General features: G+C 41.3%; 1 non-coding gene across 1 annotated transcript; it reads right to left on the bottom strand.

Moving 5' to 3' along the window:
* Positions 1–4,251: 4,251 nt before the first annotated feature.
* TRNAC-GCA (transfer RNA cysteine (anticodon GCA)) lies at positions 4,252–4,323 on the bottom strand. Its single transcript has one exon. It is a non-coding gene; the product is annotated as a tRNA-Cys (tRNA).
* Positions 4,324–5,767: the final 1,444 nt, after the last annotated feature.

The raw sequence follows: 5,767 nt of genomic DNA, 5'->3' as shown, positions 1-5,767 counted from the left end.
CCATCTGTGTTAATCAGTCAATGCTCCTGGGAATCAGTTTGATCCTAACATCTGGCTGAGGACAGATACCATGCTGAAAGTTATTATGATTGAAGAATGGACGAAGTCAGGGGAAATGTGTTTTATGAGTCACCCCTTGAGACTAGAGCCAGGGGTTGGCACAGCTGTTGGTACATAGCAAGCATTTAACAAGCACGTGACTGAATGGACCAACTGAAGGGTTCTGAGAGTCAAAGCACGGTTTTGAGGGTCCCTGAGATATTTCAGGGTAGAAGATAAAGCAGCCTCTGCAGACTTTGGGGACAAGAGAGCAGATTATTCCGAGGTCTGAACTGATTCTACTTAAGGAACTCCTCCTCCTCCTCACATTTTCGCATTTCTCTCCTGCTGCAATAGAAACATGTTCTAGGACCAAAGGGAGGTTTCCCAGGTTTAGCCATGCTCCCAGCAGAGCTTTGTGTGTTTTTAAACACCCAAGAGTTCACCTTAGAAAGATGGGCATACCAGACCACCTGACCTGCCTCCTGAGAAACCTGTATGCAGGCCAAGAAGCAACAGTTAGAACCAGACATGGAACAACAGACTGGTTTTAAATAGGGAAAGGAGTACGTCAAGGCTGTATATTGTCACTCTGCTTATTTAACTTATATGCAGAATACATCATGCAAAATGCCAGGCTAGATGAAGCACAAGCTGGAATCAAGATTGCTGGGAGAAATATCAATAACCTCAGGTACCCAGATGACACTACCCTTATGGAGAAAGTGAAGAAGAACTAAAGAGCCCCTTGATGAAAGTGAAAGAAGAGAGTGAAAAAGTTGGCTTAAAACTCAACATTTAGAAAACTAAGGTCATGGCATCCAGACCCATCACTTCATGGCAAATAGTTGGGGAAACAAGACAAACAGTGAGAAACTTTATTTTGGGGGGGCTCCAAAATCACTGCAGATGGTGACTGCAGCCATGAAATTAAAAAACACTTGCTTCTTAGAAGAAAAGCTATGACCAACCTAGACAGCATATTAAAAAGTAGAAACATTACTTTGCCAACAAATGTCCGTCTAGTCAAAGCTATGGTTTTTCCAGTAGTTATGTATGGATGTGAGAGTTGGACTATAAAGAAAGCTGAGTGCTGAAGAATTGATGCTTTTAAACTGTGGTGTTGGAGAAGACTCTTGAGAGTCCCTTGGACTGAAAGGAGATCCAACCAGTTCATCCTAAAGGAGATCAGTCCTGGGTGTTCATTGGAAGGACTGATATCGAACCTGAAACTCCAAGCCTTTGGCCACCTGATATGAAGAACTGACTCATTTGAAAAGACCCTGATGCTGGGAAAGATTGAAGGCAGGAGGAGAAGGGGATGACAGAGGATGAGATGTTGGATGGCATCACTGACGCCATAGACATGAGTTTGAGTGGTCTCCGGGAGTTGGGCGTGCTGCAGTCCATGGGGTTGCAGAGTTGGACATGACTGAGGGACTGAACTGAAGAGCTCATTATGGTAGTAACTCTGCCCTTCTCTTACAAAGGAACCTGGTCCAGGAATCCATGAGTTGTCTTAAGACCTATTTAAATATAAGCACAAAAGGCATTTGAAAGCTTGAGGTCTTAGAAAAAATTAAATTAAGGGTCTATTTCTATTTTTATTCAAAATCATTGAATACAATGAATTGTATTAAACTTACCCATTTTAAGATTCTTTTTGGATGCAACATTCTTGATTTGTCAACTGCTTTGAATGATGGATAAAATCTGGAAGACGAGGCAGTGGAATGAGGGATGAATTTCAGGCTGCTCGTGTGGAAGGGGGTCTGGAAAGTTGGAAGACTCAACTCCAGTGATGACATTTGAAAGGATGCAGTGAAGGTAAAAGAAGTTAGGTTGATTTGTAACTGGAAAGACAGAAAAAAGGAAAGATTAAGAAATAGATACTGGCCTCAAGTCTCTATTTGATCTATGGATTAAAAAGTAGGCAAATAAACAAGCAGTCAGGGAAGAAAATGAACAGATGTATAGGAAAAAGCAGAGCTTTGACCAAGGAAACAGTAAGAGGAGATTTAGGAGAGAAACTCGGTAGCGAAGTCAGCAAGATGGAGTCGTCCACAAGCACAAGCTGTTTTGAATCAGTGCTAGAATTCTTACCTCTTATCTGGTTTGATTCTTAATGGTGCACCTTTTAAAATTGTTTAAATCTTATATTGGAGTATAGTTGATTGACAATGTTGTAATAGTTTCAGGTACAGTACAGAAAAGTGATTCAGTTTATCTATTCTTTTTCAAATTCTTTTCCCATTTAGGTTGTTGCATGATATTGAGCAGAGTTCTCTGTGCTGTACAGCAACTCTTTGTTGGTTATCTGTTGTAAATAGAGCAGTTGTGTACATGTCAATCCCGAGTTCCCTAACTAACCCTCCCCCCGACCCTTACTGCCTAGTAACCCTGTGTTAATTCCCTGAATCTGTGAGTCTGTTTTGGAAGTAAATTCATTTATGTAATTTATTTTTAGATTCACTGCATTGAAGTGATATTATATGATATTTCTCTTCCTCTGTCTGACTTACCCTACCCACCAGTGTTCCAAATATGACTTAAAATGCTGCAGAGAGAGTTTCCTGGTGGCCTAGGGGTTAGGATGTGGCACTTTCACTGCTGTGGTCCAGGTTCAATCCCTGGTTAGGGAACTAAGATTCCACAAGCCAAGTGGTGTGGCCAAAAAAAAAAATAAAATTAGTGCAGATAATCGTGCAGATAATAGTAGATAATTTTCTAATTATGATCTAAGTGATATATTTTACATATTGACTTTCAATGGGAGTATTTGGCCCACAAATAATGAAATTAATGGATTTGGATTGGATACTTCCTAGAGTACCTATGCTAGAGGCAAATCAAAGATATTATGTTTAATTTTAGGAAAACATACTGTTTAATATCAATCATTTTATTTTTTTCTAATTTGTTCAAACCTTTATTATATAAGCTTTAGGTATATAGCGTTGCAGTTTAACATATGCAGAGTGATCATCACCCCAAGTCTAGTTACCATCCACCACCGTGCAACTGGCCCCATTCATCTATTATATTTCATATTGCTTCCTTTATAATAAAAAGATAAATGCTAAAAAAAATCTATTTTTAAATGAAATAAATTTAAATGTCTAGTTTCTTGAAAATTTTAATTCACAGTTTATGCAAAAATCATTTTCATTTGGCTGCTGACTTGGTAAATATTTGGAACATAAATTCAAAGTAATTTTTTTTTAACACAGTCTGTTTAAACGGCTTTCCAGGTGGCTCAGTGGCAAAGAATCTGCCCGATGTGCAGGAGTTGCAGTTTCCATCCCTGGGTCCAGAAAGTCCCCTGAAGAAGGAAATGGCAACCCACTCCAGTATTCTTGCCTGGGAAATCCCATGGACCTCTGTCAACATATGCAGAGTGATCAAGTCTGTCAAGTCACGTTCAAGGCATCATCACCGAGTCTGACACGGCTTAACAACTGAGAGCACGCCCAAGCTCACTTAAATCCTCCAATTCCCTCCATCACCTGACTCCTACAGGTTAGTTGTGGTTCCAGATTGACACGGAACCTCGATTTAGGTGACTTTATCTTGAGGGACTTCAGCAAATCCCCACCTATTGGGCCTTTAGTAAACTTATGAATCAAATGCCAAAATGAGTGAAAGAGAGAAAACATAGTTTAGTTGCAAAATAAATATCATCTTGAAGACAAACGGTTCTAGTCATGGATTCCTTTTTTTTTTTTTTTAAGATAAAAAAAATTAATCTCACGAATCTGGCTATGATGGATCTGGGGCATCAGCATCAAATATAAATTAAAAATTTGGCTTGCATTGTCTGTATGATGCTGTTTGTTTATGTCAGGAATTTCAGTGTCTGCAAACATCTCATTCAATTTCTTGGTTTTCAATTTAAAAAATTTTTCTTAGTTCTTGCTAATGAAAAACACCGTTCTACCTATGTTAGCCAGTTTTGGTCCTCCAAGAGGCTAAGCGGATATTGAGACAAAATTAGAAAAACACGAGATTTATTAGGGCAAAGTCTTGTGAATGTTGAAGTATCGAGAGACCAGAGTATTAGGGGAAAAAAAAGTAAAAGTAGAGTGAATTTGCTCAGTTGCGTCCCACTCTTTGCAACCCCATGGAAGCCTGTAGCTCACCAGGCTCCTCCATCCATGGAATTTTCCAGGCAAGAATATTGGAGTGGGTAGTCTATCCCTTCTCCAGGGGATCTTCCCAAACCAGGGATTGAACCTGGGTCTCCTGCATTGCAGGCAGACGCTTTACCATCTGAGCCACCAGGGAAGCCCGGAGTAGTTAAGAGGGAGTCTCCAAACAGCATGCAGATCTGACTTCGGAAGAAGAGAGGATGTGGAGGCTTGGGCAAGAAGTGCTTCTGAGTGCAGCCCAGCTCTGAGAGGGTCCTGGCTAGGCCAGGGGTGGCTCCTGGAGCAAAGACCGCCCGCTGGGCAGGAAGGTATGTGGTGTGCGGTGCTCAGACGTGGGGGCAGTGCCGTCTCAGTCTGGATGCTGCAGCAGACCCCGAGGAAGTGTCCACTGGGGTGTCCACTGATGTGCTCTTTCTAGAACGTTCTCTCTTGAAGGACGATCTGAACGACGAGAGCCCCGTGGCTGCCAGTGAGAAAGAAGAGCCCACAGGCAGGTCAAGGAGCAGATTAACTGGAACTTTCTGGTTCAAGTCATTTTGTCTACTGTCTTGTGGTAGTTGCAATAGTAATAATAATAATGATAATAGTAACGCCCTTGGGTATAGCATGGTACAAATTACAAAGGGCTGTAAGGTAGTTATCTGGTTTTATTATCCTGATTTCACAAATGAATGGGGCTACGAGAGGTGAAGTGACACCGCCCAAGTTCATTCTTTATCAGAGCTAAGACTTTTTCACTAGACCACAACTGCTTCACTTGCATGACAGATGTAATCTCAGACATTTCATCTTGACTTTTCTTCTCTTGCACTTCTCCTGTGTCTCGGATGGTAAAGCATTTGCCTGCAATACGGGAGACCTGGGTTTGATCCCTGGGTCAGGAAGATCCCCTGGAAAGGGAAATGGCAACCCATTCTTGCCTGGAAAATCCCATGGACGGAGAAGCCTGGTGGGCTACAGTCTGTGGGGCAAAGAGTTGGACGTGACTGAGCAACTTCACTCACTCATTTTGATAAAGTATAACATTGACAAAAAGTTAAATATAACCTGTATGCACATTCTAGTGAATAATTATTAGGCAAGTACCTGTTTTACCACTAGCAGAACATTACGAACATGCTGGAATTCTGTTATGCCTCTTCCCAATCACAGTCTCATCCGTTTCAGGAAAGGGAAGCTTTGAGGGGGCAAAAAATGAAACTAACCCCAATGTCTATCCATGGGTGAATGAGTAAACAAATTGGGGTGCATCCAAACAAAGGAATATACCTCTTAGCAGTATAAAAACTGCCTACTGATACACATGACAATAGAAATGGCTCGTAAAATAATTATCCTGAGTGAAAGAAGCAAGATACTGAATGGGAGATACTGTATGATCCAGTAATGTAAATCCTAGAAATGCAAATTACCCTATAGTGCCCAAAGAGCAGATTAGAGGTTGCCTGAGACTGGAGTCAATGGAGGGATGAACTAGGAAGGGGCATCAGAAAAGTTCTGGGGAGACGCACATACCCTGTGTCCATCTGTAAAACCTCATCGAAGTGTCCACTAAGAAGGACGCAGTTTATTGTATTAGA

This window comes from Moschus berezovskii, chromosome 16 (assembly GCF_049115385.1).
Source record: "Moschus berezovskii isolate FMDL1 chromosome 16, NW_MosBer_1.0, whole genome shotgun sequence".
Classification (NCBI taxonomy): domain Eukaryota; kingdom Metazoa; phylum Chordata; class Mammalia; order Artiodactyla; family Moschidae; genus Moschus; species Moschus berezovskii.
The sequence above is the reverse complement of the archived record's forward strand: the minus strand, read 5'-3'. Positions and strand labels throughout refer to the sequence as shown.